Genomic DNA, 11,219 nt, shown 5'->3' with positions numbered 1-11,219 from the left:
CTTACATTCCCACAGCTCGCTGGCCGGGACGCAGCCCCAGCCGCTGTCCCTCGTCACCAAGTCTTTAGAGTAGCGTTAGCTCCGCCGCCCCGCGTGGTGCGCGTGTGTCGTCGTCGTCGTCCCCGCCGCCCCCACCCGGAAGCTTTTGTTTCGTACTCGTTTCATTTTGTGCCGCGTGGCTACATGAGTTGATGTTTATCGAGTTCATTGGTCAATATTTGACCCATTCTTATTTCAATTTCTCCTTTTAAATATGTAGATGAGAGAGGAACCTCATGATTCTACCAAAATTTTTATCAACAGCTGTTTAAAGTCTTTGTAGCGTTTAAAAAAATAAAGAAATAAATATATATATATATATATACACATAACTGTTATGTAGTTCGGATAGTTTAGTTTTAAAAGACTGATTAAAAAACGAAAAGAAAAAAAAGAAAGAGAAGCAATTTTGAAGCAGCCCTCCAGAAGGAGTTCTGTATTATTTGTATTAAATATGAGCTTGCGAACCAATCATTTTACACCTGGTTTTTAAACCGTTCCGGGCACAAGGAATGCAGTGCCCGTTCCTTTTTCTTTTCCTTTCTTTCTTTTTTGGGTTTTTTTTTTTTTTCTCTTCTGTGTGAAACAACTTTTATTGTGATGTTACTTGTTATTGTTTAAATGTACAGAAACAAAGGGTTAAAATGTGTTAATAAACCTTGTCCCGTGGTGGTGTTCTTTTGGGGGGGAGGGGTTGCTACCCGACAATTAATGGAATCACAACGCTGTTGGACCAGTAGTATTTATTGCTTTAGAGATTGCTTGTCCTACCTGTACCTTGTCCCCTTTTAAAATATGTTTTCCTTTTTCTTGAAACTGTATAAAGTTTTTTTCCTCCCCTTAGCATAAGCATCTTATATATATAACAACTCATTTGTACAAGGTTTTTAAGTTTATATATAAAAATGTGTATATATATTTTTTGTGTCCCTTTTTGACCTCTTTTTTTGGTTTGTTTTTCTGTATGAAACCCAGATGCCGCCAAATGGACATTAATAGTTGCATTAAGGATCAGTAGCATTAACAAAAGTTGCTTTAAAAGCCATTACGTAAAACAAGACTTGAACATTGGTGAGGGAGCGTTAGCAATGCTGTCCGAGCGCCGTGGGAACTGCCCTGTTTCCCTTTTGAACTCCTAGTCAGATGCCCTGCGCCCTTAGGAACATGGACTGACTGTGTGCAAAACTTTATGTGCCAAAACTCTCAGTGACTTTAGCTTTCTCCCTCTTTTTGATGCTGTACTTTTCGTTCATCATGTTTTGCTGTGATGTTACATAGGTAGATTTGTATGTAGTTTTAATGTCACCTATAACAAAATGTGTTTGGTAGCAGATTGTCCAGAAAGCATTTTAAATGAAGAGGTATAAACCCTTAAGGGCCAAAATTCTGTATATTAGATTACTCTTAAATGAAAAACCAGCTGCCGCTTTTATGTACACGTACTACATACGAGTAGGTAGCGAACTTTAAAAATATAAAAAAAAAAACCTAGGCATGTTGATGTTGCAAAATGCTGTATAAAGCTGAAACCTGTTCATTCAGTGCCATTGTAGTTGACATGAAGCGATTGTAAAGCTGTCTGATTTTTCTCTGGTTTATTAAAATGCTAACTATAACATTTTTTGTGAATACTTTGAATGTTTCCTAACAGTTGTGATGTTACTGTTCCGTTTTTTGCTCTTATTCCAAGTTCATTTTTAATGGTTTGAAAGCCATTTTTGTAATGAATAAATGTTCATGCTGTACAGTATCTGTAGCATGCCGTTCTGGATTAATAAAAGCAACTTAGTATGTGCAGATAAAGGCTGGTCACTTGTTTCTGTGATCTGGACTTTGCAGCGCTTTGGAAGCTGGACCTCCTACCCTCAAGAGAAGCAGCGTGTTCCTGAGCTGAGACGAAACCCTGTAGCTCATGTGTGGGGTCTGCGTAGTGACTAGATACCAAAAAGCGAGGGGCCGACCCCTCTCCCCTTCCTAACTGCACTCCTGACACCAGTTGGTGTGCCTTATGTATCTGGTTTGTATCGTGTCACCTACAGATTACCTGTATGTCAGGGGGAGTCCCTGGGGTATCTGTCCTCATATTCATATCTCTGCTACCACCACTAGGTTCGTTCCTGTAAGCAATGCTCAGTGACAGAGTAAATGTCACTTATGTGGCTGCCACAGCAGTTACTCTGACAGATCCTGCTCGTCCCTTCTACAATATGGAACACAAAGGATTTAATTGCAGTGAATGGGGCTTAAGAAACCACATGGTTACGGCTTACGGATCATGGATGTGGAAATATCCTGACTTCTCAGAGCTGCCTGCAGGGAGAGATGGAAGGGTGTCAGGTGGAAATCCTTTCTCTAGCAAGGAGTGATTATTGAATAAATCACTTGTTACAAGATTGGATTGATGTGATTCGCTTAGCAGTGACTGTGGAGGGGTCTGACTGTGTGGGACCCAAGTTCTTGGCTGTACCCAAGGTCACCTTCAGCAAGGGGGACTGCGGTGCAGATCTTCCTGTGATCCTGCCCTGTCACTTCTCTCGCTGATGAGGGGGTCTAGATGACGCGTTCTGTTTATGTAGGACATCAGTACTTTGAAGGGATGCTGATCTTTGTTCCTGGTGCCATTGTTACTTAAGGTGACCAAAGTGTCGCAACAAGGCCTTTAAAGCTCTCCGGAAACTGCTTTGCTAGTTTTTGTTCTGTGAAGCTTCTGTGCTTTGCATTCGCTTTACTTTGTGTTCCCAGGGTGGAGTGTTTCTGGTTGTCCTTCCTCATTTTATTCTGCATGCTGGGTCCAGAGTGACCTTTGAAAACAAAAATAACACTGTTATTGGTGGCAGTTTACCAAGCTGTCTCGTGTGCATTTTCTCATTCAATCCTAATGCTACTGCCCGAGGAAGATGCTGTTCTCCACCACTGCCTTATGCTCTAAAAATGGATTTAGGAACTCAGGGTATAAAAGTCTTGTCTCGAGGCAACACAGTAGGTGCTGGAATTGGGACTTAAATGGGGCCCTGACTCCAAGCCATACTCTCAACACTACTCAAGAGTCGAGATGGCTCTTCTGCACCCCAACAGAAGTGGTGGGACAGTCCCTTCCGAGGGCATCCTCCTTTCTTCTCCCTGCTTCTCAGCTTCACCGGCCCACTCACTTCCCCCTCCTCTAATTCCAGGGAACTTTACCTACAAGCATTGTTGCCCTTTCTGCCTGGAACTTTCATCCCCGTGTTTCGGCTCTCACTGTGGACATCACTTCCTCACGGTCTGACCCTGTGAAGATGATGGTGTCTCATGTCTTCCTTCTCCTTCATCCCAGCCTTTCACTCTCCATTAGCACACTCTTCACCGTTTTGCAAGTGGGTGTTGTCTCCTTGGGCCCCTTGAGGGCCCAGCATTTCTCAATCTCAGCACTCTGGCCATCTGGGGATGGGTAATTCTTGGTGTGGGGGCCTCTCCTCTGTATTGCAGCACATGACACCAGTGCCTTCCACCCCAGAGCAATTGTGGCAATCAAAGATATCAGTAGATAGCTCCAAATGTCCTCCAGGGGGGCAAAGTCATTCCAGATGACAGCCTTTTCTCTAGAGAGCCTCAGAAAGGATAGGAGTGTGGCTCATGTCTATGCTGTAGATGCGGTCCAGGTTCTATGGCGGCCACTTGGTTGATGCTCCATAGGTACTTGTTGAAGAAGAAGGACCCAACTGGACATGTGTGTTATGTGAGAAGCAGAAGAAAGGAAACTTCCCAGAGTGCTTCCTTCTTCAGGGTTCTCACAGCTTGCAGGTGACCTCCTTCACCCTTCACCATGCTGGAATATAATGCAGCATCCTTGTTACAAAGGCCAGAAGGAGGACAGGGCAGTCCCTAGGTCATTGGCCAGCCCAAGGGCAGATCTCTTGCCAGAACTTCAAACGGGGTCGCCTAACCGCATGTTCACCTGCCCTACACAGTTGGATCCATACTTTCCACCCAAATATGGAATTTCCTTCTCTCCGGCATTGTCTTGTCCTCAGCAGCTCAGGTTCTAGTCTTCCCAAGTGGTGGGCCATGTCCTGCCCTTCTCCACTTCCTTTCTGCATCTGTTTGATGTCTTTCTACTCCAAGAGTTTATTTTCAGAATGAGCATCTTCCAATTTTGTCTGTAGAGTGGATCTGTGGACTTTTGTTACTAAGAGACCTTGAGACAACATCTAGGAGACTATAACTCACTCTCTTAGCCTTGTGATTCCTGGCTAATGGGACCTAGCCAAATACATTTGGACTGTGGGGTGTGTGCTTCCTGTAGCTGCTGTAACAAATCACCACGACCCCGGTGGTTTAGAACAACAGAGCTTGGCCTCTCACTACCCTGCAGACCAGAAGTCCAAAATCAAGGCTGTGGCAGTTCTGTGCTCCCTCTGAAGGTGCCCAGTGCTGTCTTGTTCCAGCCTCTTGCAACTTCTGGCCACTGCCTGCACCCCTCAGCGTGTCTTGAATCATAGCCACATCACTGCGAAGGATACACATGGTTGTATTTCAGGCCCACTTGGGAGTCCTGGCTGTGCTCTTCTCTTCAGATCACATCTTTTGTATATAAAGTAATGCAACTTAGTGATGCAATTTCTATGATTAGGATGTGAATGACTGTTGTGGGGGACCACCATTCGGCCCAGTGTGCCGGTCCTGGGACAGTAACAGAGTTAGCATGGACCCTCCAGGGTCCATGGGCAGTTGTCCTTCTGTTGGTGGTGGTCTTGAACAGGACGGAGGCAATTTACTTATCGATTATTTATTTATTTTGGGTACTGGGGAATGAACTCGGGAATTTGCGCTTGCAAGGCAGGCGGTGGAACCACTGAGCTAAATCCCCGGCTCCACGGAAGCAGTTTTTGTAGTGTGGTTTTCTCCTCCAGATGCACTGTCAAAGATTCTTGTTTAGTCTGATGGGTCAGAAGGACCTTTCATCCAGATCCAGGACTTCAGCAGAAGCAGCAGCTGGAGGCAGTGGAGTGAAGCTGAGCTCAGAGGGTCCTCCGCCTGGCTCCTGCGATGTCCTTGGGTAACTTCTTCACCCAGAAGCCCTGCTTCTTGAGCGAGAAGTTGGTGACAGTCGTACTCATTTGGACAGGTTCTTGTGCGATCTGAAGTGTAGAGTGCCTGGAATAATGCGTCTCGCTGTTTATCATGATCACAAAAGCTGAAGGCCAGTCATCTATGTCTTCTTGGTTTCTCTTTAGGATTCTGAGTTCAGCTCTTCACGCCGTTAGAGAACCTCAGAAACCTAGAAGTGGTAGAAGACATGTGCCCATGGCCCAGGGACATAGCTCCCTTGGGCTCTTCATTCCACCTGAAACTTAAGGGCCTTCTGAAAGTGGTCTCCATCACAGCACTGGCAGGGGTGCTTTCTGCAGCATAAAATGAGTTTTTAATTAAAGCCCTTTGGAAAGAGACCAAGGAGCAGCCTAAAAGTCTCTTAGGAATGGTGCCTGAGGCAAGTCCCACAGACCTGAGCTGGCATCGCTAATGATCCCTAAAGGATCCCCATCTGGGATTGGCCTCTGCTTTCCCCACTCAGGTTCGGTTCACCCCCAGGCCTCGGGTGGTGGTGGGGCCTGCTGTGAGTTCCGGCGTGTGTCTGACAGGCAGCACAGCAAACTCTGCTCTGAGGCTGGGGCGTCTGTGAGCAAGCACATCCACACCCTCATGCCACTTGGGCTCTTACTACACCAGGGGTGCTCAGAGGCCCTAGTGCGTGTGAAGGAAGCCAGCTTGGTTCCTGTTCCTTTCTCTGAGCTCAATCCTGAACTGTCTTACAGGATGCGATTTTTGAAAGAATTTCGTATAAGGATAATGACAGATGCTGTGCTAAGAACTCTACCTGCATTTCTCACTGACTCTTCCTAGGAGACAGAGATTGCTTTTATTTTCATTTTACGGAGGGAGAAAGTAAGGCTCAGAAAGGGTAAACAGCTTCCCCACAAGCAGATACAGTATGTTGGAACCCGAGACTAAGATCTGCAGGAGCCTGCAGAGCTGGACAATGCCACGTAGCTCGTGCTAAAGCCACAGGTCGCTGGGTGGCTGGGAACAGGTGGAGGGCAGGACTCGCCGGAGGCTTTGGGGACTGGGTAGAAGCTTGAGCTGTGAGCCTGCCGGGTACACCTCCTGCCTTCTGTGTGCAAGAGTTTCTGGTTTTACTTTCTTGTTACGGTTTGGGGGTATACAATCATTATAAAAGACAGTTGATAATTGCATGGCTTAAGCTGTTTTGGACTCAGCAGTGTAAGAGGATCCTTGACTTGGAAGAACGTGATGGTATTGTACATACACCTTATATAGTGTTTTTGAGATGATGGGTTACAACCCACGGATAGGTCAGGAGATTATGATTTAAGGCTGGCATGAAAAAAAATAGGGTGAAATAGAAAATAGGATTTATCACTGTATGTGTATACTGCATTATGTAAAATCTTACTGTAGATAGATAATAAAAGCTTAAAAGCCAAGCCTGAACAATATCATCAGTTACAATACATTAGTATTTCGAAAGGCAGTAGTCGTGGTATATAAAATGGTAGTTTACTGAGGGACATCTAGGTATATTACAACAGTGCTTCCTCACACGGTGCCCATGGAGCCTCCATCCTTGGAGTCTTCTCAGTCAGCTGTGTGGGTAACATCTCATCCTATCTTCCTCTTCGCATTTCAAACTGCTCATCAATTTGCAAGGTCTCAGGAAGGCTGCTGTAGTGACTCCACTTTCCTTTACCTACATCTCCCAAGTGTAACTGACCGGAGAAGATTGCTTTAGGGGATCATACCTATTAACTTCCTTCTGAATTAATGTTTCTTGGAGTACATATTTGGAAATAAACCCTTTTCAGGTGAGGAAATTGAGGCTTGGGTTAAACAATTACTACTTATTATATGCCAAGTGTATCCGTCAGCTAGAACCACAAGAGTGCTGCGTAACACCCTGTCCAAAAACTCACAGGCTTACAAGAGCAGGCATTACTTTTTCTTGCTAATAGGTCTGCGAGTTGGCTATAAGACTAGTGGGATTGGCTGAGCTTAGCTACAGGATAACTTAGGTTTAGATTTGTTCTGTGTGGTCCTTTATGTGAGAATAGTGGCTCCCCAGGGCATTCTCCAACTATAGAAATGATCCCTGAAAGTATAGCCTACCACTCAGGGCATTCTCTAAAGTTACAACAGTGAAGTGTGAGTCCTCTTAAGGACTCAAGTTCTCAGTTTGAAACTGACACATTGTCATTCCCAGGAACTTTCTGTTAGCCAAAACATAAGGGCAGGAAAGTACACACTCCCTAGTTAAAGGACCAGTAAGGGTAAATGCTAAAGAAAATGATAGGGAGATGTAATTGGGTACAAAAATTGCAGTCTGTCACACACTGCATGAATTATTTTTCACATATTATTCACTTTTACAACAATTTTGCAAAGTAGGTATGATTATTGTCCCTACTTTACATACGAGTAAGCTGAGTTTTAAAGATTTTAAGACTGTACTGCTGACAAGACTCTCCAGGAGAATGTTGAACAGGAGGTATTGACTTTCTCGTCTTTTTTCTGAATCTAGGAAAAATAATCATTATTTCATCAAAGTATAATGTTAGCTGTATGTTTTTGTAGGTACGTATTATTGAGTTAAGAAAATTCCTTTGTAGTCTTAGTTTGCAAAAGTATTTATCACAAACTCTTGTAAAGAGTGAAAAGAAGCCCCTGGCCACAGACACGCCTGTAGTCCCAGCACTGGAGAGGCTGAGAGGAGGATCACTGTAAGTTCAAGACTGGATGGACTACACAGTGAGTTCAAGCCCAGCTTGAACTAAATAGCAAGAAAAAACAAACAAAAACAATAAAGAGTGAAAAGGCGAGCCACCACCTAGAAGACAATGTTTGTAACACTTTTATCCAACAATGGACCAATATGTAGAAGAGAAAAGAATTCATAATAATCAAAGAAGATGGTTTCATCAATTAAAAATGAGCGAAAAGCAAAATGAAACCAAAAAATAGGGCTATGTAGTTCACAGAGGGATATCCAAATGGTATATTTATTAGATGATCGCAGAAGCTTCTTGTAATGGTTGAAAAGCAGGCAAGAGCTAACCCTGCATCAGGCATGGGGCAGTTACATAAATTGTAGTCATTGTATGGCAGAGGGAAGCTCTCATCAGTGCCCTGCGAGTCCTGTAGATTAGGTTGTAGATGCCGCTTTCTACCACAGTGCTGAAGGCCTCAAGGGTGTAGACGTTGTTTGGAGTCAAGGAAAAAGACACTGTGGCCAAGACTGCCGTGCGGCCAGGGCGTGGGGTCTCAAGAGGGAATTGCCGAGCTGTGACACAAGCCATTCGAAGAAATGGTCAGTGCCCCTATTCACTGGATTTATGGGATTACGCAGAATTCAGGCGAAGCGATGCTAACTTCCTCTGGATCATCAGGGTAGTGGTGGTTACTACTTAAAACGAAACAAGCTGTGTGCTGCCCACCCCCTCACCCACATTCCTACTTGGGTTTGTGAGACCAAGTATGGCAGGAAATTCACAGCAAAAATTGTAAATGGGTGGGCTCTTGGAATGGACTCTTCAGAATGAATGACAAGTGCATTCAATTTCTAGTAATAATATGCAGAAACTGCTAGAGATCATTTGGTGTGTATATTTGCTTTCTAGGGTGTAAGGGCGCAGGAGGTCAGCATGGAAGTGCCTATTATGCATGTTAGTGACAGAGGAACCGTCCCTTGGTGTGAGGGACTCGCACATGGTTCCTGGGCGTCTCAGAACTCCAAAAGGGAGGTGTGGACACATGTAAGTTCTGTCCTTTGGGCTAGGAATTCCGGAAGAGCTTTGTAAGTGACAGTCAGACTGCCTGGTCTCTGCGAACCACAAATATAGGTCACCAGAAACTGCAGCTGGGGGGGGAGGGCACCAGTGTATCTCCCGAAGCCACACAGCAGCGTGCTTTTAGGTCCAGGCTATGTGCAGGGTTCTTTGCAATCCAGGGCAGGGATCTTCATAGGAGCTACCCATTACGGCTAGCTCTGATGTGGGGAATTTGGGTCCTGCTGCCAGAGCCAAGGCTTATTCCCAGTCTTGAGTGATTAGACAGGTCCGGGGACTCCAGTGTAATGGCAAACTGAAGATGAAACTCCTAGAAGACCAGTAGCCACCTGTTAGCAGTGCCTCCAGTGTGACGGGCCATGCTGGCCTCCCAGGCATTGGGAAGAGTGTGCATTTTTAGTACTCAGGTACTGTGTTGTTAGTTTTGTCATTTCTGTTGTCTGGAAAAAGAGCTAAGTGTTCAGGATCACTCAGCAAAAAGTAGCAGGTCTGGAATTAATATTAGGTCCATGACCCTACAGTCAGTCTTTGTCACTCGTCCTGTGAATAAGAATCTTAAAAAGGTGGGGTATAGTGGCACACACCTGTAATCCAAGCATTCAGGAGACTGAGGCAGGAAGATTGCTGTGAGTTTGAGACCATCCTGAGCTACATAGTGACTTCAAGGCCAGCCTGAACTATACAGTGAGACCCTGTCTGGGAAAAAAAAAAAATCTTAAGAAAAAACGAGTGCTACAGTTTCCTTGAGCCTTGGAAAATGCTGTCAGGGTTGGACTAGACTGGGACATTCTTCTGCTTGGGAGAAACAGGTATTTCACTGTGTCCCTTGGGTCCTGTGCCTGTTCCACCCTAGGATTAGGTGCTGTGTGGTGGGAAGGTCCTAGGCTTGGATGCTTCCAGGAGCCTGGGTCTCACCCTGCAGCCCTTCAGAGGCCAGGCGGGCACAGGTGGCTGTGGGAGGCAGCAGGGCCCGGTATTTGGGGGAGCCTGACTTGCTGGAGTGTTGCTGGCAGGCCTCCCAGTGCCCCCCGTTGGTGCTGGGCATCAGAGGCCTGGCGCGGCCTCAGAGCAGGCGGCCTGGCCCTGTCAGTGTTGCCTGTTTCCCTCAGGAGGAAGGGGCTGTGTCCACTACACCCTCCCGCCAACTCTTACCTTTTCGCGCCTTCACCTTATATAATGGCACATTATACAACATCGCAAAGCAGGTGGTACTTTTAAAGACAGCAAGTGAGCATTTGTTTGGCCTAAATTTGGGAATGAAACAGATGGATTTTTAAGACTCTGGGCTTTTCCTATGAATAGTAACCGTTGTTCTCTCTGCTTTTAAACACCAGTTTCTAGACCACCTCCAGCAGCCAATCAGCACTCTGTTATTTAATTATAACAAAATTCTTAGCTCTGTCTGCTGCTGCCCGGACAAGTGGGGGGCACTGGATCAATTTCTGGAGCCAGGCAGACTTGCCAACAACAATTTTCCTTTTCCCAGAGGGCCACGGAGGCCTGCAGCAGGTTCCAAGTTTCTCCTCCCGCCTGCTCCGCTCGGGCTCCTGACAGCGGCTTGAAAAGGGTCATAGAGAGGCAGATAAATGCCCGCTTGTTGCAGCCTCCCCTGACAGCGCTGCCCCGCATGCTAGTGAGCTCATGCCGGCCTCATTACGGCGGGTGCCAGATTTTTTCCATTAACAGGTAATTGAGTAGAAACTAAAATAAGCGAAGTTTGTTTCATCCCTTGGATTTTCTTGCTGGGGTTTGAAAGAAAAACACTTTTGCATCGTTAGCGAGGAGTGTCCTTGAAAACATATTTATGTTTTCCAAGTGATTTGTCACTGGGTAGGTGTGATTAGCCTACTCCCTGGGCCTCTCCCTTTGTTTTATTCTTTAAGAGCTATGATGCCCGGAGGGTAGGAGCTGAGTTCCTAGCCCTGTGCTGTCCTGCACCCCGTTAAGTATGCTCACACCAGGCAGCTGATTCTTCTCTTGTGTCTCTGGCACCCCAGCCCCAGCCTGCTGCCTAGGTTCTCTTAAGTCCCATAGGGACCTGGCCATCCCCGCCCCTCTGTCCTTTCCACCTTCACGTGTGTGCCAGGTAGATGTCTGAGCAACAGAGAGGTTTGAGCTCAGTTGATCTCCTCTGGGCTTTCCTGCCAGGTGCCCAAGCCACAGCCTCTTATTTTCATCTTCCTCCAGGAGCTGAGCGCCCCATCTCTCTGGGCTCTTGGTGAAACTGGTCTGACTGCAGTTTTGTGAGATTTCCTAGCACTGCCCAACCTCAAGTTCTCCATTAAGTCCAGAGCTTCAGGCTGATGGGGGGGGGGGGGGGTGAGGAAGGGGAAGAGGGGGAGA

At 46.1% G+C, this 11,219-nt stretch overlaps 1 protein-coding gene across 14 annotated transcripts in view; it reads left to right on the top strand.

Moving 5' to 3' along the window:
• The window catches only part of Tcf7l2 (transcription factor 7 like 2), a 263,597-nt gene that overhangs the window by 189,689 nt on the left and 62,689 nt on the right, over positions 1–11,219 (top strand). The window lies entirely within an intron of this gene.

This window comes from Fukomys damarensis, unplaced genomic scaffold, assembly GCF_012274545.1.
Source record: "Fukomys damarensis isolate Sample0158 unplaced genomic scaffold, DMR_v1.0_HiC HiC_scaffold_8, whole genome shotgun sequence".
NCBI classification, from domain to species: Eukaryota; Metazoa; Chordata; class Mammalia; order Rodentia; family Bathyergidae; genus Fukomys; species Fukomys damarensis.
The sequence above is the reverse complement of the archived record's forward strand: the minus strand, read 5'-3'. Positions and strand labels throughout refer to the sequence as shown.